The following is a 22,475-nucleotide window of genomic DNA, read 5'->3' on the forward strand; positions in this document are numbered from 1 at the left end:
TGTATGATACTATATGTACATTGCTTGTATACATATAAGCATTTAAAACACTTTGCATATTTGTAACGACTCTCGACCAATCATAATTTTGCAAAAGGTCAAAGGTCAAGATAAACATCTTCTATACTAAGGTTGCACTACTCCAAATATGCGCCCATACAAAACAATGCAAAATCGGACCGAAATAATGTCGCCTGTTGACTCTCGTGAAGAGGTTGGCCTCCGTTTTTTCACTGGAAATTCAAGGAGATCACTTTTCGTTTCAATTTCATGGGGGTTAGCCACAAAAAAAATTTTTTATTCGCCTTTGAATGAAGATACACCAAAAAAAGCGATAAAACTAAGCGTTCATTTCTGAATGTAGCCTCCCTCCTCTATCCAAAATAGGTTGGCAATTTCGGGCTTTTTGTGAAAGAAATACCCTGAACTGGAAACTGTCAGTCCTAAATTCGAGATTTATAGAAATATTTCTATGCTGCCTCCTGATTATGGCCTGTCTTATTGTGAAAACCCCGTGGGATCACAAAATGTTAATGAGCTCACGCGCAGAAATACAACCATTTGGTGGAATGCACCCCTAAAGACAGTAACCGTGCCATCTTGGATTTGATCCGTGCCATCTTGACCTAAGATTGTATAGCGCCGTGCAGCAGCGCAAGATGGGGAACTGACCATCTCGCACGTGTTAATTTCATGGAGGTCACAATCCGCCATTTTGGTGTGCAAATGGCGAGCTGTTTGTACATGTGACATATGGCGACGGGAGCTCTATCCACGAAAAAGGGTAAGGTAAATATTTACCCTCAATTAAGATTGAAACTTATATTTATCATAAATAGAAATGTGTAACATCACAACGTAAAACCGTTGGAGATGAAATCGGAGAATTTTGGTGTGTTCTGTGTGGTTACACTCTCTGTGTTGCGGCCGTCAGATCGTCCATGGTTACAACAAGTTATACTGGTAGCCTAGGCCCCACATGTACATACATGTTTCTCGTGTGTAGGCCGCCTGGGCGCAGATATCCCACGGCACGTTTCATTACAACTTCAGTCACTCACTGCCCCAAAATGTTGACTAAATTACCCTAAAAAAGTTGAGTTCTTATATTTCATGACACCTCTGAACAAAAATGATGTCTTGAATATCAGAAGGTTAAAGCTTCTAGAAAGAGATAAAACTTTCATTTAAAAGAACAGCTGTGTTCTTAAATAATGAAATATTTCATGGTTGCCACAGTAATATAATGTTAAATGAAGATGGACCGTAACCCTTTTTTTAACCACAACTCCTGATCTTTTGGTTTTAAGCCTTGGTATAGTTGTACTTAAAAACGATTTATGGTTGGTTTCTTCTAACATAGGTCTCTCCATAACCTGCTCTCCATATCCTACTGATAAATGCATCAAACATGTCACTGAATTTCTCGATGAACTCTAAAGTGTAGGCAGCTTCAGCAGGGAGCTTCCCATGAGAAGTACAAGTGTAGATGCCTGCTGCAACGGTATGACCCAAGACCTGTGTCGCTTTATTCAGTCTCAATTTTTGAGAAGTTGTCAAAATGACCTTGTGAAAGTTTAGATGCCATACGAATGGGCATTTGTGACTCACACTCCCAAAAAAATCAAATGTAGGACCATTTTACATGTTCAGTGGCCCCCTCTGAATCCTTATACGAGTATCTAAGAAGGTAGTTATGTAAGTTTGATCTTGTATTCTTAGTTCAGGAAATGAGGCTGATCAAACATGCAAAAGACCTTTTTTTCCTCAAGCAAGAAGTATGGTTTTCCACTGAAATTGCAAGTGTATTGTACAGTTTCACATTACTGCATCCTTGGTCGAATACAATCAAATTCGGAATCAAGAGACAAGACAATTACTTTGCATAACACCATCTTCTACCTCTAACATTTATACACCTTGATGAGTTGCGTATTTGTCAATTTGAGAAGCAAAGAAAACCAGCTGGTTCATCCATGTACTGAGTAGCACCTTTGATGAGGTTGCTCATGATCTTAGCTGGAGTGGTAATATGTGAGAGGATGTTCTGAGGCCGTTGCACTTTCTTAGATGTTTTGACTCGTTCGTTGAGTGGAGCTTTTTTTGGTTTTTCCTATGATGAATGCCATCTTCAGTTAAGGGAGCATCTACTGTGATTGTGTGCAACTTTTTGTAGTCAAAGAATACATACATGTACATGCACATATAAATCAAGCATCCATTGGCTGAACACCCATATTGCGCATTAACTTTAACTCAAATTCAGCGTTCAGCCAATGGGCACGTGTTAATGGGTCTGTTTTATGTCCCATCTGGCTCAAGCTTCCTTTAGTATCCTCGTTTTTGTCGTTGAGGTGTCACAAGTTTTGGTGGGTATGGGACCTCAAACATTGTGGACACTTCATTCCATTTCAGCTTGTTTGGAGGTGATTGGTAAACTGACTGGGTTCAAAATAATTGGAACACCGCCAGTAGTTTGTGCAGAGACACCATTGGGTTCTCTTCAGAAGATCCTTCCTGTGGGTGTTTTGAACCTAGAATTGGCATCTGTAATCTAATGGAAAAATCGAATAAAATGTAAGCACATAGTAAAATTCAGGTTTTTTTCTTTAGTGCAAAAAATCTGAATTTACAAACTGTACAGTTTCTGCACTTTTGTTTTTTAACTGTCCATTCTGTCTGAAATAAAGAATGCTTGATAAAACTCCTAAAGAAGGTGGTGCAGTTTTCATCCTTTGTCCTATATGCCAGTAAATATTTGCAGCATATGCCCAGGTGTTTAGTGGAATGTTAAGCCTATTACAATGTACATGCATTCACGGGTCAGAGGTTTGTTACAAATATGATTGTCATTAATTTAGGGGCTCAATCTAGCTTAAGTTATGTGTTGATTTTTGGCGTGATTGTCTGCCTATTTTACATTACTACTCGCCTTTCTTTGTTCTTGGGAAAATGTAAGAATTATAGTTCCGAGCTTTTCTTGAACCTGCTTTTGCTGTTGATGCATAGACCTGGAGGAGAAAAAAATGGTTGATGGCTGCACACGTCGACAACATTGTGCTTAGCGACCCATGCGTAAAAAATGTACATGCATACTGTACGTTTCTCGGCGGCGCTCCGTGCACGCGCGTACACGGAGCGCCGCCCAGAAACGTACAGTATGCATGTACATTTTTTGTACTTGGCGCGCATTATACTGTGGCGCATATGACACCAAATGGCGCCCATGGCGATTACGCGTTTCAACTCAGTGGAGAATTGCCCATCTTGCGCCGCAGCGGCGCTATACAATCTTTGATCTTGATCGACCCGTACCCACAACGTCGTCCCGGTCCCCGGCGTGGCGCCTGGCAGTCTGCAGTATAGGGTGCACCACTACAAATAAATTCCCATAGACAGCAGTGATAAATCCCCATACTTCACAAATATTTTTAAAATACTCACAACTCTCACAGGTGTTCAGGCTGCACAGAAAAATGATGTTCCACATGTCCTCTTTCATTTTCCTTTCAATTTTCGGGGGGTTGACCAATGAATTTTTGAGAAATTTTCACCAGAAGCAGACCACCCCTAAAATGCAGAAAATGTCCCTGTCCAGAAAAGTAGCCATTTTGTAAAACCCTCCCTCGGTAAAATGGCTCAAATAGTGCCACTTTCGGACCCGATTGCATCCAAATTGCTCAGAATTGAAAGCCCTGAGTCCGGCCCAGAGGTCCAGTCTCATATTTCTTGAATTCCTTAGTTCCATGGCTCTCAGAACCCTCTAATATAGAATATTTTGAGTGTATAACTTTTATTAACCCTAACCCTCCTCAATCCTCCAACAGGTGAAGGATTGAGGAGGGTTAGGGTTAATGAGCTCGGCGGACATATTTCTGGCCTAATTACCAGGGTGCACCCTTTAATAGCGGGCAACTTTCACATTGTGACACAACAGCTCTCTTAAGAGAATCAGAATATATCCCAAGTCATTATGTAAAAAAAAAATTGAAAAATATTGCCCCTGGGAGAAACCGCAGAGGTAAACACATAAGGGTATGGCTATGCCTTTTTGCACAATTTGAATAGGAAAACTGCATGCCTGTGTGCATGCCTTGTGCATCTTGAGGGTGCTTATTTCTCTCCTTCCCTCACCAAATCTAGACAAAATTTCCCTCTTCAACACAAACATTCCATTTTGCGGTCAATCTGGGCTCATTGTGTTGTGGATATGCCCACTTTGGGGGCGGATCCTAGGTGGAAAGGGGGAGGGTTCTAATTATAAGTTTATACGCACAGTTGGACTTTGGAAAGTGTATGTGGGACTTTCTGTATGTTACAGATGATAATGTGACATCAGGCTCTCTGGTATTTTGGCTCTTTCTCAATTTATTGCAACAAAGACACACCAACAGAAGATCAACAGCTGTACACAATGGACACTGATGCTATGCATTGGTGTACGTAAAAATCATACTGAAATCGGAGGATTCAGTACTAAATGTCAGGGTTAATCCCTGGTCGTGGCTGCCCAATTCTATAAAACTACAAGCCGAGGATATATGATTCCCAGGCCCTGCCCCCACCACAGCCTAGCCACAATTGTACTAGCCGGGTTACTGTCCTATCTTCCAACCCCCCCCCACATACACACCACACCCTAATAAAATAAATCTTATTCCATGTCATGCTTGTCAAGTATATTTGATGTGCTCTGTGTTCATTATTATGGGGTTTGACAGTGAGTCTGTGTGGCCACATGCATTTTGTCAGATGCTCACAAACAGGAGAAAATTTATCAGACTTCCACAGCCAACTAGTTCTGCAGCAATACTGGGTTGATTGGAATGTGCAGTCTGCAAATGTAGCAAAGGCTGGCGTCAGAATGGCCACAAATTGTCCCTGTCAAACTTAGAGTCCATTTCAGATGAACTCACCAACAGTCTATATAAGGCAAACACAGGAGTAAATAGGAAGTAGTTGTTGCCAGAGATGAGTCTTCAAGGACCAGTCCAATGCAGTGCTGACAATTTAAGGATGTCACGCTGCTCCGGCCCGATGTTGCCGAGACGATTTCTCAGACAAACTCGAGTGCCAGAGTCCAACGGACAGTCACAGGGGTACGAGCAGCATGGCGGTTTGTTGACATCAAGCCTTCTGCAGTGGACTTAGTTGCAATGCTGTCCTCATGCATACATGCACATGTACACCACAGAGCGAGGAAATCCTGATTCTGATGGCCAGCCCACGTTGATGCCGACTGAGAAAGGTTGGGGTTTGTACAACACAGAATTTCCACAGCTGATGGAAGGAGGCTCTTATCAGCAATGGACGCAACTGTCCCTTCAAGGAATGTCCTGCAAATAAATCAACAAATGTCGTGAACATGCTGAAACTGTCACAAAAATGGGCACATGCAACCACATCAAGAGCAATCGTGCAAAACCTACATGTACGTGAAGTGCAGGGTTGCAGGAAAGACGCCGCTTGCTGTGGCGAATGACAAAGTCAAGCATCCTTTTGGCAAGGCAAGGCAACCGTTGAAATTGTCCACTTTATTAGGCTGCAGACAAATTTTAGTTCAGTCATGTCAGTCTTAATGCACTGTGTGTTTTAACTTTCACCCCTGACATGCTGCCCGCCCTCTATATCCTCGACTTTATCAGCAGTCAAAATTAAATTTTCCCAAGCAGAACATTGGGATTTACTTGATTTTATCTCACTACAAAACAATGTATCTGGGTTTCCATCTGAATAATTATATAAATAAACTAGCCAGGAAGAAAAAAATTACAGCAAGCAGAAACTAGAATAATTCGAATGACTCAACGTTTTCCATAGTGTATGGTGGTTCACTTACCGGTAAACGTTTACTCCACTGTGCTTGTTTTTTCTGCTCTTGTCAATAAAAACCTGGAATTCAAAAGTACAGAGTGCAAATTATTTTGTGTTCTGTTATATTTTGCTTCAATTTAATCTCCGAAAAAGCAGCAAAAAACATCTTTTTAAATCCCCATAGAAAACAAAATGGCCGCCACCATTCTCTGGATCTATAGGGTGCACCACTACAAATAAATTCCCATAGACGGCAGTGATAAATCCCCATACTTCACAAATATTTTAAAAATACAACTCTCACAGGTGTTCAGGCTGCACAGAAAAATGATGTTCCACATGTCCTTTTTCATTTTCCTTTCAATTTTCGGGGGGTTGACCAATGAATTTTTGAGAAATTTTCACCAGAAGCAGACCACCCCTAAAATGCAGAAAATGTCCTTGTCCAGAAAAGTAGCAATTTTCAAAAACCCTCCCTCAGCAAATTGGCTCAAATAGTGCCACTTTCGGACCCGATTGCATCCAAATTGCTCAGAATTGAAAGCCCTGAGTCCGCCCAGAGGTCCAGTCTCATATTTCTTGAATTCCTCAGTTCCATGGCTCTCAGGACCCTCTAATATAGAATATTTTGAGTGTATAACTTTTATTAACCCTAACCCTCCTCAATCCTCCAACAGGTGAAGGATTGAGGAGGGTTAGGGTTAATGAGCTCGGCAGACATATTTCTGGCCTAATTACCAGGGTGCACCCTGAAAGCAGGTGCGTGGTGTGGGGAACATGGCCATATCGAAATATGGCCATGTTTTTTTAAAATATTTGTGAAGTATGGGGATTTATCACTGCTTTCTATGGGAATTTATTTGTAGTGGTGCACCCATAATTGTGTAACATTTTAGGCAAGGTAAGCTGACGGCCATCTTCAAAAACAGGCCGGCCGGGCTGATGTCACATCTTGAGTCCAAGTTGGGCTCAATTAAAAAAGCAAAAGCTTGAAAAAATACGCCGTCCTGGTGTGGTGAAAAAACAATCTAAGATTATGTTTTTCTCATAGACTGAAAGGAAAAGATCACATTTCATACAACCCTTAAAAATTACACTAAGTAAAAAACCATGTTTACGTCCGCTTCCTTTTATGAGGCCAGTCTTTTTTTCCATTTGGAGGGGGGGTAAAAAATGGGGAATCCTAAGACTGAAAACGAGACAGGAAAAGATCACATTTAAAAGAAAACCTTATGTCACATCCTGTTCATGAAACCTACACGGAATTTACAAAGTAACGATGATCCAACATGTCCAACTTTAATAGTTCCTCGACTATTACCCTTACAAAGCTGTGCAAAGTCCCTCATCTGTTCTCCCTCCCTTACCCATTCATACCTCAATTTTGCTTCCATTCTTCTGGAGTTCTATACACAGTACAAATTTACACTGTCAACAGTTCAACGATTATAAATAGTCTAATTAAACCAGCCCTTTGCGTGGTAACCGCTAGTTCCATTGAAGGGTGTGCAACGCGAATGCAGTAAACGCCTGGCAAACTTTGAACTATAGAGGGCGCTGTTTTAAACGCGTGGTCTGCACATATGTATCCATGACATGTCCTGGAGCCGTTCTGTCAGATACGAAGTTAAAGTTATTTTGAAGCTGTTTTCAATACCTGGAAATGTATGCATTTGAAGAGAAAGTGGTATTTTGGCTTTTGTTTGGGACAATACTTCTTCTCATTCTGCTGACTGTGTTTGTGGTTCTGAGGTGCCATAGATATCAGGCCAAACTGGATGAAATCAGAAGGGCCTTGAAAAGTGTACTTGTTCAGTTTCAACTTGAACAAGTGCCGATGGAGTGGCAGCCTCAGCAAGTGCAGATGAAGAGCCAGCCTCAGCAAGTGCAGATGGAGAGGCAGCCTCAGGAAGTAGAGATGGAGAGCCAGTCTCAATACGTGCAGATGGAGAGGCAGCCTCAGCGAGTACAGGTGGAGAGCCAGTCTCAATACGTGCAGATGGCGAGGCAGCCTCAGCATGTGCAGATGGAGAGGCAGCCTCAGCGAGTAGAGATGGAGAGCCAGTCTCAATACGTGCAGATGGCGAGGCAGCCTCAGCGAGTACAGGTGGAGAGGCAGCCTCAGCATGTGCAGATGGAGAGGCAGCCTCAGCGAGTAGAGATGGAGAGCCAGTCTCAATACGTGCAGATGAAGAGGCAGCCTCAGCACGTGCAGATGGAGAGGCAACCTCAGCACGTGCAGATGGAGAGGCAGCCTCAGCACGTGCAGATGGAGAGGCAGCCTCAGCGAGTAGAGATGGAGAGCCAGTCTCAATACGTGCAGATGAAGAGGCAGCCTCAGCACGTGCAGATGGAGAGGCAACCTCAGCACGTGCAGATGGAGAGGCAGCCTCAGCATGTGCAGATGGAGAGGCAGCCTCATCAAGTTAGGCCTACATGTATCAGACATTTGCCATACATCAATGTCGACCCCCATGAGAACGAGTACGAAATCATCTAGACTCAGTAAGTAACAGTTCCACTGTAACAATCACCGTCTGAAATATGTCCTGAAGCTTAGTATCCTACACCATTGGTAATCATGGTAATGTTAATGACAAAGTACGTAGGTATGTGAACAGGTCGGGGACCAAACCACAATCTAGCGATGTCGCTTGTCCCTGCTTATGTCGCTTAATCAAGTGGTGATATCGTCATCTTGAAGTCGTCACATGATTATGCCGTCACTCTCCTTGCGAGAGTTTAAAAATAATGAGATTTGATGGCTGTACAGCCGGTGCCGCTAGACTCGGCGACAATGAACTCACGGTCATTGATCAGTTGTTTTGATTGGAGGATCGTACCTCCATAGTTTTCATACCTTGATTTGGCTATTTGGCAGATGTAAATACAGTGGCTAATGTTTTAAAAACGTTGACAGAGTTTGTCTCTGCGAGAAAAATGAGTGAAGGAAACCAAGAACACAGAGGTCAAAAGCCTCCACAAAGGTATGTTTTATGTTTCTTCAGTTTCATCAGGTCATTGTCCTTGCACACTTGTTTCACAGTGTGGTGAGTCATATAGCTCCATGGGCGAGTTGAGCTAGTTTGGCTGGTTTATGTCGTTCGTTCCCCTGTTTATTTCATCCATTTTATTATAAGCACTGTGACAATTATTTTTGGTTCATTTCCTGAAGATTGAAAGCTGCTGGATTTTCGTCAGTTAGAAATAAATTCACCTTTTTAATAATAATAATTAATTAATAATAATTGCTCTTCAAATTTTCACCATTTTTATAAAGGAACCAACACATGCTTATTCATGAGTGCCTTTGACATGACAGCGGCAAACTGGGCTTTATTACATTTATTCACATTAAAAAACATGACGATGCTGATGAATTTCCTTCAACTTGATTTGAACAACCTAATCGAGAATGTTTTCTTGTACATTTAAATCCTCGGATCCAATGTCCCCATCATGGGAATGTACATCTTCTTGAGCCAAATACAGGGTGATTTCTTCATAGAAGTCAACACAGTCAGACTTCAGAGCTCTTTGCTTAATATCTTCATGATATACTGCAAGAAATGTGGCTTGCATTTTTTATCTTGAATATCCGATATACTGGACTCTATTTTGGCTTGTATTTCCACAACTGTTTTGCTGTGGATCGCAGAAGCCTTAAGTTTCTCGCACTCTGTTACACATAGCTTTTGTTCCTTGAAATATGCTCTTTTAGGTTCTTTCAGCTGAGTATCCACTTCAGATTTCAAGATAAAGTCAATGTATCGAGACCTAATGTCACGTGCCTTTGTACAGAAATATTTCAGGTCATCAGTTAGTCTTTCCCCACTCAGTAAAGTATGTGGAATGTCTGCCTCCGGACAACTTAGATACCCTTTTGATCTGAGTAGTGTTCGGAAAGCAAGTACCTCATTGGAAGTGTCCTGCATCTTTTTGACTGTTGTGCGATCTGATGGATCAAGGGTACCGGCTGTCTCAAAAAATTTCTTCCTTGTCCTCATGATTTTGTCATAACAAGCACAGGCAGTTATCCAGTCCTTTCCGGTTGGGATATTTGGGATTAAACGTTGCACCTGCTTGTTCACAGCCTCTAACTTGAAATCTGCCCCTCTGCAGTAAAGGGTACTCCATTCGTGTTCAAGGACAGTATCTTAGTTAAATATTCCTGGAGTGCTGGAGGCAGCTTTTCCCGCATGAGTGAGTCTGCAACTTCTAACTCTCTGTACAATGGATGAACTCTCCCAAACCATACTTTGGCAAACTTTGCCCTTCGTGCATCAATGATTTACAGATTTCCTGATCGAATACCTGTTCTGTAAATGAAGATACATGTACTGCTTAGCAATTCAAAGATACAATCGGCCATGAATGAGTAGTTGGGGTTTCTGCTGTTCATGATGTGCTTGAAGAAATGTGCCGGTGAAACGTCCACCATTGTGTGAGGTGTTGAGAGAACACTTCGAACAAATGGTAGCAATGGTTCATCCGTTATTGACTCTTGTGCAATTCTACAGAGTGTCCAAGCTTTGTGATGGTCTGTCACTATCTTTGCACACTTCAGGGCATTTGGAGACTTCAAGTTGAACAAGATAACCATGTCCCGCCAGAATATATCCCAAGTGAGATCAACAAAGGTTTTTACCATGTTCATTTCAATGTGGCCTGGACCTGGAATAAGTAGTACCCACTCAAACTCCTTGCTTGGAACAACGGGGCTGCCTGTGTGATGATCAGACTTAACATGACTTACATATCGTTCCTGGTCATAGATTAGTGCAGAGCAGTAAGAGCATCTATATGTACATGTGCATAGCAGAATTCTCCTTGCCAAACCGTATGGAAGTCCATCACACACAACTGGTGCCCACTCATTTTCTCCTGTGCCATATTGTTTGATTCCTGCCTTTTCCCCCACTGCGATTAACACACTTGCAACTGCATCGTAAGAGCATGGATTTACAAAAACAGGTATTTGAACTGATACAGGGCAGTTTGTTGTCGTGTAACATTCACTGTATTTGGAATATTCCCTATGAACTTCCTGCATGCGCTCTGAAGTCAAACGAACACCAGACGGCTCTGTTTCCAGTTGAGCACGTGTTTAAACACTTGTGCCACCTCGCTTCACCTCCACTCACTCTGTGTAAGTTCCACGTTCATCAACTCCAAGGTGACACATTGCAGCTTGTTTAAGATTGACACCACACTTAGGACAATTTCATTTGCTGTTGACAGTGTCATCCATCCCACAAGCATGACATGTTTTGAATGATGTCCTCCTTTCTTGTTCCAGAACCTCATCATCGATCTCATCTCGCCACTTGCCATCTACCCACTGCTGTTGAGCAACAACATGATCTAGTCTCTAAGCAATATATTGCTCAAATATGCTGCATGGGTGTTTCTTACTTGGGGGGTTTGATAACAATGCTTTACATGTTCAATTTCATCTGCTGTAAATTCTCTACAATGCCATGATGATGGGTTTAGTCCTGAATTTACCAAGAGGTTTCCCTTTCCATTGATTATGAAAATTACAACAACTGTAACAATATTCACTTTGAAAGTATTGTTCAGCTGTACCCTCCAGCGCCTCTGCAGAACCTGGTTGTTATCAAAGACAACAACAAAATCACCTTTAGGACAACTGGCCTTCTCTCCAGCAAGACTGTTGAGCCCACGTTTCACAGTCTGGTAGGAAGCATATGGGCTGCCAAGAGATGTGATCTGTAGAACCATTTTGCCACCAATAGTTGAATACAGGAGTGCACTCTCATGGAAATGAATGGGAAGTATACAAGCAGGATTCACATACATGTGTAGTGCATGACAGATTCAACTGTCTTACACAAAGGATATAGTCTACATTGATAAGAGGTACCTGAAGTTGTCTTGTTTGGTGGTAATTCAGAAGCTAGAAAATCTTGATTTGCCAACCCACCGAATGCAACAACAGTTCTATTTCTAGAAGCAACAAATCTATGAAGCTGTAGCACATCCAGTATTTCATCTATGGTCCAACAGTCTGATAGGTTTAGTGAATCATTTGAGACATCGTTTCCCTCCATACTCCCAAGATGAAATGCAACTTGAGCACATTCTTCTCTGCTCAGTTCATTTATCATTTCTATGACCAAAGCAACACCGCAGTTTTGGGTTTTCTGTTTTTTGGCAAAAGCGTGATCATCAACGGAGGATCGATCTTCGTGGCATTCTACTGGAGAGTCTGTCTTCCCAGCCACTTCCGGGAATCTTCTTTTGACTTCATCAACACAGTCTTCACTAAATCTGACTGGCTAACCAACTTCAGGAATAAATCCAGAAAGTGACAGCAGTTTGGCTCTCACTTTGTCTCTGACTTTACTTTCATGTGCAAGTTTGACATTGTCAGAACAAAACCACTGGGCATGTAATTTGTGACTTGCACACTGAGGGGCAAATGAACCCTTTTTTTTCACCTTGGGCATTTCTCAAATAATGAGGATAAATTTGTACAACGGAATTGAAACAAATTGAAACGATAGAAGTACAGTAGGTCTCAAATTTGACAATTTTGCCAGGGTGTTTTTTTGCTTTGATGGAATAAAACAATGACAATGATGACTGATATGGTTTTTAACAAATTCCGAGAAAAAAACTTAATACAGCACAAAAGTTTGTAAACAAGCACACAACTGGCTACGTACATGTAGGCTGCACTACTACTGCACAGCACAGATTTGGACACAGGAATTGGTGGTGGTATTGGAGTGGGTTTAAAGCCTTTTTCTACTGAGAATTGTACATGTATTTGGAAAATCACACAAACTTTGTACAAATCAACAAGTTGTCTGTTATAAATCACCACAATCAATTTTCAAAGCTGATTTTATTGTTGTAGTGAATGGAGACTAGAGGGCTGGAAACCAGTCTAACATTTGCCGCAATGGGCCAATATGGCCGCCATTGCTGGTCGCACTGTGATCTTAGGGAACACTAATTCCGAGAGCTATTTGAGAAAATTGCCACGTCAATCATAAAATCTGCCACGGTCAATCTGGGGGGATTTTTAATGGCAACGTTTCTTCGCACAAAGTAAGTTCCGGCAAAACCCTATTTTTTTCGCGTTAACGTCTTTGTTGATTGAACTCGTCTACCTTCCGTCTGCGATACAATTCTCGCCTATGGAGAATTCGACTGAGAAATCTATGTGATGTACTTTCAAAAACCCAAGTGAAATCAAAATTTTAATGACATCTAGGGTAGCACATGTAACGCAAATCCAACTATCACAGCAATGTTTTATTTTGGGTTTGGGGCCGACAAAGAGATCGATATAAGTTCTGGAACCGTGGTCTTCAAAATGACGTCATCATTGTTCGATTAAGCGACGTGCGCACAAGAGGGCAACGTCGCTAGATTGTGGTTTGGTCCCCGACCTGGTGAAAATCCGCATTGATCGCAGCCGGCATTTTCTGCCAGGTTTATGTTCTGCCACTACGTCATGCATACTGGGGACATCCCCATAAAATTAGGGTACTCACACGCAGTAAAAAACATTCTGCCGAGGGCGTGATTTTTATGCAGGGACCATCAAATTTTTTTTTCACATGTATTTTTTTGTTGCAACGAAAAGTAAATAAAAGTGTGGTACAAATATGTGTATGGTTTGTCAAATTTGCGTATATTTCATCTCAAGCCCCCCCAAAATTAATAAAATATTTGAAAAACAGCTAGGTCCTATTTGTTCATGTAATTTCCCAAGTTTCATGAATTGCGCAATATGGTTTTGAGAAGTGGACCATTTCTCCGAGCACATGTTTTCAAATCAACGGCACGAAGTGATCCACCCTACATAGGCAACCTATACCCCACTCGAAAGTTATGGAATTCCAAAATGGACAGGCAAACGTGAAAGTGGTTGAATCCAGTTATCAGATGGTGCCTGCAGCCAATCACATTTCGCGGTTCTTATTGACCTTTGACCGAGTTGAAAAATTGCTGAAATCTCAGAGCGAAGGTAAGATGGAAATATTCTTTTGACTGCAGTTAAATCCATATGAACAAATCCCCTTTCATTTAAGACATAAATCAATGCTGTTTATTGAATGGATCATCTCGCTTTTACAATTTTAAGAAAGGTATACATACGTACTTTTCGGCCCGCAGAAAAATCACAGTTGTAATGGCCACTGCGGACTTCGGTTGTCGGATATGCATCTCTGCCGTGGACAGTGTTAAACACTTGGAGCGATACTCCAACATAACTTCCTTTACACACATAAATTGAGCAGTTAGTGACAGAAAACATCGTACCTGATAGCTAGTTAGTGCCCACAATTGTTCTGTTTTCAGAAACAGCCATTGCAAAAGAAATAAAGGAAAATGCGAAATAAACATGTATATTCCAGGGAATCGCTTCACATTTGTAAATGGGGTGTGGGTGCGCTTGTTGTAAGGGCCGGTGATATGTGGCGGTATGATGTGTACACATACACATGCCTGCGCTTTGTTTACTGTTCATGCGTACTGCGGCAATGGCTGTTACTTCAGTTAGCAGTTCTCCCTTTGGAATATGAGTTATTTTTCATTGTTTTGTGGGCCTAATTTTTTTGAATTGCTTCTGGTTAATTTTGATTCATTTGATGTCTGATTTACACATTATCAATAACTTCAAAACATATTTTTTTTAAATATTTGAGAAGTTGAAATAGTGTTTGGAACAATTAAAACAAGACCTGATTTGTGTTGATTTTTGATCTTGAATTGTGCTATTTGTTGCACATTGTTATGTTTTCATTTCCGGCGTTATTATTGAATTTGAAATTAAATGCAGTTGTTAGTGTTTGTAAAATTCAAATTTCATTTTTTAAAGTTCTAAGTTCCACTTGATACATTTTGAAGGAAGATTTTCGTAAACAACCATCGCTAATTTTCCTTGTAGTGACATATCAGGCAGTAAAAACTCATTAACGTGCCCTACAATCAAGCAAGCAGTACAAATTTGGAAGCATTTACTAAGAAAACTCTTAGATTTTTTCATATGAGTCTCATAGGATTTGTGCATTGGGGTCAAGTGATGGTCATGTACAGAAATCTTTCCCATTTTGAACAAAAAGATGTTTATAGTGAAATGGCAGATGAATAAAGAAAAAAAGTGGAGGTAACACTAAAGGAACTACATGTAACAACACTTCTTGCCAACAAAGACAGTGTTAAATCTTAAGAATAGAGAGTAATGGAAACATGCTAAAGTCACAAACACCATGACTGACAGAGCTGTTGTCAACAAAGCATTCAACGAAAAACTTGAAGCCTGGCGAGCTGAAGTTTGCCAAGTGTTCACGCAAATTGGGAGAATTTAAGCCCTGAAATCCAAAATGAAATAATCGGCATTAATGATCTTTACTGTGGGAAACACCTGGTTCTTAACATCGAAGATTATAGTGCCCTTGAGGAATGGGAAAAAGTAGAAGCAAATGATGGAAAGATAGGAAGGGACCAGCATATTCGTTATAATAGAAAAAGCAAATCTGCCACTATGTAAACTGTGTACAGCATTTGCAAATACATTCAGTACCTAAAGACAAATTTTTGTCATACAAGTTTAATCCTAACTTGTAGGAAGTCTGCAAAAAATGGATATTTAAGGATTTAGGACAGTAGTGTCAATCTGATCTAAAAATGGAAGTGCAACACAATTTGTATGCACTAATCCCTAGATGCCTGGATTTTACCTTGAAAAATTAACTTTTACACCAAATTTACATATCAATTTGCATAATTGGATTGATAATACAATGCAGAATATCATTTCAGACAAAAATAATGAATTATGTTGTTTAGCTCTTCTAAATTACTTAATATCTATTTTGTAAATTCTCTTAAATTTTTAATTTTAAAACAAATTTTCGAAATTCCCCTATATGTGCACAAATTCAAAATGGCCACTGTGAACCATTTTTCTAAAACTGCTTCCAATGCTTACTTTGAAGGGCAATATTTTAAAAACTATACCTTCACTTGGGTTTCTATACTATTAGTTATTCACATAACACAGGTTCACACAGTTATGCATATTTAAATTAAATGGGGGTTAAAATTTAAAAACATATTTTTTAGGGTATCGTAGGTTACTTTTATTTATGGAACGACATACAAAGATAAGACCTCCAGGCCTTATTTCTCATAAAATTTTTTTGCAGCATCAGGTTGCACTGAAAAGTGACTTCAAAACATGTTATTAACATTTATCAATATTACATAAATTTGTGTAAAATGAGGTGACTTAAAACAGGTGCTTTAGAGGCAGCTTCAAAATGTCGGAACTCAAGAACGCTTCATCTGATTTACTTCATTTTTGTTGCAGGTGTCATTTTTGAAGAGATAAATTAACTACTTATCAAACATTTACGAAAACAGCTGGGTCCCCTAATAAAATCGCTAATTCTGATTGGCTGTCTTTTGGAATTCCCCCTAAACCACAATAATTACATAGTGGAAAACCCCCTCTTTGTCCTACATTTTTTATTTTTTGAATCGGTGAACATTCTGACCTTCGCTAGAAAAGTTGAAGAAATCACATATTTTGAAGACCAAAATACCACTTGAAGGCCAAATACTCGGTTATTGAAAGGTAATACGCTGTATTGTTTGATGTTCATCTTTGATATCCCAAAGTTTCATCATATTTTTTGGATCAGAAAAAAATTGACCAACCCGGTTGCGACCTAGTCCGAGGGTGATCGAGTAAACGCGAGCTGAAAATCATGAAACCTGATGCATGTTCATGTGTGATTTTACATGTAGCTCTCAATTACTGCACCAAACCAGGAGATGTACATGTAATGACATATAAACATCATTACATGAAGGAATTGTGCTCATTTCTGCACAATTTTTTTTTATTTGGCCGATGTTTTGCGATTTTAACTGACATGACTGAAGTTCTTTTCTCCTAAGGTAGGTGATTTGGTCATGGTCAGTTTGACACACTTTCATTACATTAACTATTGTTTTCAGCTTTTACTATATTTGATGGTATTTAGGGCTACCCTTTTCATTTCTATGGCCCTCATTGTTTTTTTACCTGTGAAGTTGGGCTGGTCTGTCAAAGAAAATAAACATTTGAAGGGAAAAAACAGCAAAATTAAATGCTATGAAGTGTGTATTATCTCTAGTTTTGTTTTAAATTATTGTGAGTTTATATCAATATTATGTCATTCTCAGTTATCACTGTACAAAATTACAAACGTACTTGGCAACATGCAGTTGTTTTACCCCAATATACCGTATTTTGCATACACTTATGGCTTTTAACTAGCACGAAGCCAGATTTTGTGAATTTATTATTCTGCATTTTTTGTAATTTTTTATTGCTATACTTTTTTGGAAGTGCGGATTCAGGTAGGGTCTGCGGCAATAGGGTTTTTGTCCTAGGGGCAGAAGTTTGAAATAGGGAACGTCCCTGGAAATTAGAAGTTTATGCCTTTATTTGATTTTCCTTTCATCTAAATTGAGGGCCCAGAAGAATCACACCCTTGCCTATCCTGTTAAATGATCAAAGAGAAACGGGACAAAGTCCTGAAGAATGCAGTGAAACTTGGACAACAGCAACGAAAGAAGAAAAGACAAAGAAGGATCTGATGAATAAAATGGCACAGAGACAGTCTGATAAACCTCAAGCAAGGGAAATGACTAAACGAAATAAAGTACAACAGAGACTAACGAACATTTCTATTGAGGAACTGGCTAAAAACTTTCCATCTGGTTAGTGATAAATTGGAACAGGTCACAGGCAAATCCGTTGGCGGCCACATTTGTCATCGCTTTTACAAAGACAATGAACAGGTCATGTATCAATCATGGCAAAATAGAAAACCTCAATTGAGGGGAAAAGATATTTGTTGGGTGAGACGTACATGATTATGACCTGTCCTGCAAGTTTCATTGAGATATCTTGATTAACGGAGAAACCACAAGCGTTTTTACTTAAAAACTCCCGTATTCAGTCACAAAATTCTAATCAATTACATGTAAAAAATGACCCTAATTGACGAGATTTAAATGCTTGTAATTTCCTTATAAATTAAGATATCTCAATAATTTGGGTGCCACTGTGTAGGATTTTTCAAGCGCTTTCCAGTGGTACCAATTGCATTGGTATCAATTGGTTCACTTTGAATTTTTGCTTCACATACCTAGACAAAGTGTTGAATACTTTTTATACATGTATATGAAATAACAAGCCTGTGAAAGTTTGAACTCAGTCAGTCACCGGAGTCACAAGAAACTTGTGAAAAACTGTTTCAATTTGTCTCAGCAAATAGTCGTTGATTGTCATAGAAAGCTAATGATCGTTCATCTGAACCATCGTTCTTGTTGTTGGAAAACCACAAAATTAATGTCTTCTAGAAAATGGAAGAATTTCAGGTGCTAAAATTTCTCTGGATGACTTGTACATGTATCTGTATACACTTACCGGTACAACTACAAGAATGAAATTTCATACAAGTTTATTCAACAACTCTGATTTGGGTTTCTACAAATTGTGAATCTTCCTTTTAAACTTCAAGGTCAGAACCATCCACTATTGGAGAGTTTTGCTTTAGAGAGTTTTGCTTTAGGAACAATATATTTGGGATGAAAAACTATATTTTAAGGCCATTTCATTCTTTTGGACTGAACCGAAATGTATTTATGAATGGGAATAAATGTGTTTAGTCGGTATTATAACACTACACTGTATGTTTAAATCTTCGTGTAGTTTTGATACTGATTATTACCCAAGCTGTATGATTTTTTTCTCACACGGTTGCTGGAGGTGCTCTTTTGAAGAGGCTGTATGGTTTTTCAGGGTTGCAGAGCCCTGAGTCCCTTCTAAAGGCATCTAAATTCTTTAGTGGTTGTTCCTTAGCCTGTACAGCTTTTAAAACCCACCAAAAGTACGCCACAGTACGCTTGGGGCCCTTATTTTTCCGGGCGACCTGGTTTCGGAGAGGGGGGGTGTGTCAGCAAGGTCACACATAATACATAATATTGAGCATTTTAACAGACTGTCCTGATTTACCTTTTATCCTTCTCTGTTTTTTTACTGAGGCTTGTCATACAGGATTTTTTTACTGAAGTGTTTGTCACAAAATGTTGGTTGCTGATTAATTTTTCCCAAATAGTTTGTTAAGTTTAGTAAGTTCTATTCCATAACTGGATATCTCTGGTGTATGGCCTCTCTTATAATATCTGGCATTTTCTTTGAATTGATTCCTGCTTGCTCGTTGACAAGGATATGGTACTTTATATTGCCTGGCCCTTAGTGTGGGTGGTTCATCATGGGATAGTGGCAGGATGACTGGGGAACCATTTGTTTCTTCACTCTTAAAGTAAAACCATATTTGTAGGACGTATTAGCAAATACATGTAGATGAATGCACGTTTCTTTCAATATCCTGTACAGTCAACAGCACTTTAAGACTTATATTTTCTCTACATTAATCTCATAATACTTTTTTATGTTGCTTTTTTGTTTTCCTCTTTTCTTAGGTTGTTCATTGGAATCAGTACTTTCTGTTAAAGGAACTCCCAAAACACAATATAAATATCAACAAAATAGTCAATATTTAGGAGTCATGACAAAAATCAACAACAAATTGCATTCTGAGTTTTTAAAAATGCATTTGCAGATTACTTCTGTGTATAGAGTCCAAACAGATTTCATTAACTAATATAAAGATAACAGAAAACATATCAAAAAGGTTAAATGAAATCAAACAATAGAGTCAACTTGTTATTAAATTGCTCTCCTGGTTATGAAAACTGGGTTTCCACAGAAAACTACATTTCATGACTTTTCCAGGATTTTTTAGGAATAAGAAGCTTTAAAAATGCATAACCAAGATGTATGTAGGAAACCCTAAAACATTTATCTGAGTAATCTTTACCTGGAAATGAAATGTTTTCAAGGTTTACTGCAGTTCCATCTTGCAGGACAAAGGTCCTTTTGAAGGGATCCACTGTTAGAATAGTGCCATTGTGTCCATCACTTGTTTCAACCTGGTCGCCTTGCTCTCAAGAACTGTACTGCTTCCTTTTACACTTTTGTGACAGTGATTTTTTTGTGGCTTGCCTGCGGTTTTCTGTAACAAACATATGTGATATTTGTTGGCTGTAATGCTCACCCATGTGAAACTGTAAACTATTCAAAGGTAGAAGTCTGTGATTTATGAAGACGGGACGACTTTTCAAATATCTTTCTAGGGTTTTATGGCATTTCATTACATCAACAGGTAACAATTTTTTACATGTACCGCAGAAAACTTGCCTACCACAAATATTCGGATTTACTAATCCTTCCTAATTGGGTTTTTTTTTTTCAGAAACATGTACAGTGCATTTACAAGGAAATAACAAATTTGTTATTTATTCATTAATTCTTTGTACAAGTACAGGTATCTTTTGGAAATACATATTAATTTTTAAATCATATTGCTTTCGGATATACCGGTAGACCAACAACTGAATGTTAAAATGGAACGTGAGCATGTTACTTACGTCTCTGATGATACTCTTCATAGGGAGGTACTGGATGTCTTACGGAATGTTCATCCACCCAGATATCATGCCCAGTATATCCAATAAAACTCACTAGGTATGACCATTCTTCATCTTTGACTACTTTAGCTGCACACCATCTTCCCAACTCATGGAATGCCTGGACGCGACTTCCAACTGAGAATTTTCCTGTCATTTTGCCTTCTTTAGAAACTGAACATTTTGAGAACTGCACCAAGGCAGTAAAATGATGGATGATGAAGATGAGGAAATCACCTTAACCTGGCCCTTATATAGCAGCCAATTACTCTTGGAGACTCCATCATGAAAGGAAAAAAGGCCCCAAAATATTTCATTTTAACTGATGACACAATTATTTCATTGATTTTCTGACTGCAAATGATTACTTTGTTACAAATTGCTTTTTTATACGTGCACCAAACATTTCATATAGATTATAAATGTACGTGACAATAAACTCTAAATTCTTATTTTTGGATTTTCATATCACTACGCACTGACTGAGCAGCAAGTCAGCGATCAATGCAGCAATGAATGACCACAACCAGCAAAGGATGACATAAATCTGTCATTCACTTTGTACCAAGGACAGGTACCCTTAGCAGAGGTCAAAAGCATAGGACTACTGGTTTATCACCACAAGGGGGCAATAAAAATTGTCCACTGGGGAAAGCTGTCATTTCAGAATGGATGTTTTCTTTCCGAGTTAGAGAGGTCTAACTCGGATTCGTTTAAATAAAAATGGGAGAATTTCGTAATGATGACGTCATCAACTGCTATTTTATTAAGTTTTGAGTATTTAATACCTCTTTCTCATAGCGCAAAAACACGCAAAATAGACTTTCATTGACTACAAAGTTGGCAAAGAACAAGTCCCTGCACGAATAAAACATAAAGAGAAGTGAGGTCATGATGACGTCATATGCAGTTCTTTTTAATCCAAAACATCTCAGTGTTTGTTCACAAACACATTTCTAGTTTATTGAATAAAATTGTTGAAACAAAACTGGGAAAATGGGGAATATTTAATTTCTTTTGTTACCTTTTACCAGTCCAAAGGACAAATGCTGGCGTATTGCCCCATTCCTTACGTGTTGCCCTCTCGCATGATAACGAGAATGTAAACATGGCTGTTGGCTGTGATGTTACACCTTTTAGCCGATAAGTAATAGACATGATGCAATGTATTTCAGCCAATACTGAAACAACCCATGTTTGTGGGACGTAAAACTAGTATCACACAGCGTGTGAAATTTTTACTGCATGTAGTTTAGACATGCCGGAAGTGAGATGTCGAGTTTTTCTTACGATACTACTCCTTCCAATGAATGATTATTTTTCATAAATTGAAAATTTGAAGGGTACATGTATTTATAGAAGGTTATTTCAGTCATTTAATTGCTTGAGCTTCAAACAAGTAAAATGTAATTGAATATATTTGGAGTTTCACATGTACAGTATTTTTTCCTATTTGAGGGTTCCGAAAGCGTGCCACCAGGGGTTAACTTCAGGCTCTATAGGCACATAGTTGAAAAGTATTTCAGGAATATTAAATCAGTAAGATGTGCCACTTATTACATAAGAGGGCCACACATAGTATTACATACTTATGAATTAAGAGGGTCACAACAGTATATGGTCCTCCTCAAAACCATTTCAGCTTTGGTCTGTGGGCTGGTCACCAACAGCGTGCAACAAAGCGTCAGCAAGGTACATCTTCTTGCCCTAGCAGTATGTGATGTCGAACTCATACTTTTGCAGGCTTAGAAGCATGCGATGAGTCGCTTTGGTGCTTTCACAAGCAGCTTCCTTAGGATCATTTCAAGTGACTTATGATCGCTCATAACTCTGGTGATGATCACCCCAAAGGTTTACTTGTAGAAATGATCCACTGCGAAAACCACTTCCAGCATCTCTTTTTCAGTTGGTGCGTAGAGTGTTTCAGTGTCTGTTATAGCTCTGCTTGCATACACTATGGGCGGCCATTGTTTTTAACTTATGCTTTTGTGGTTAAGCATACTCACTTACAATTATGCTTATAAGCATATTGGGAGTACAGAGGTTAGCATCTTATTGTCCCACCTGACACATTTTTGCCATAGTAACCA

The 22,475-nt window shown here is 39.4% G+C and overlaps 1 protein-coding gene and 1 long non-coding RNA gene across 8 annotated transcripts in view; one reads left to right on the plus strand and one right to left on the minus strand.

The window, feature by feature from the left end:
• LOC110990123 (uncharacterized) overlaps positions 1–22,475 on the plus strand; it is a 184,459-nt gene that overhangs the window by 156,882 nt on the left and 5,102 nt on the right. The gene's annotated exons all lie outside the window — the stretch shown is intronic.
• On the minus strand, positions 4,349–7,321 carry LOC147795509 (uncharacterized). Its single transcript, XR_015423787.1, has 3 exons — positions 7,192–7,321; positions 5,840–5,892; positions 4,349–5,336 (listed from the first exon to the last, which is right to left on the minus strand). It is a non-coding gene; the product is annotated as an uncharacterized LOC147795509 (long non-coding RNA).

This window comes from Acanthaster planci, unplaced genomic scaffold (assembly GCF_054643075.1).
Source record: "Acanthaster planci isolate LZ-2023a unplaced genomic scaffold, COTS_SCS Contig11, whole genome shotgun sequence".
Classification (NCBI taxonomy): Eukaryota; Metazoa; Echinodermata; class Asteroidea; order Valvatida; family Acanthasteridae; genus Acanthaster; species Acanthaster planci.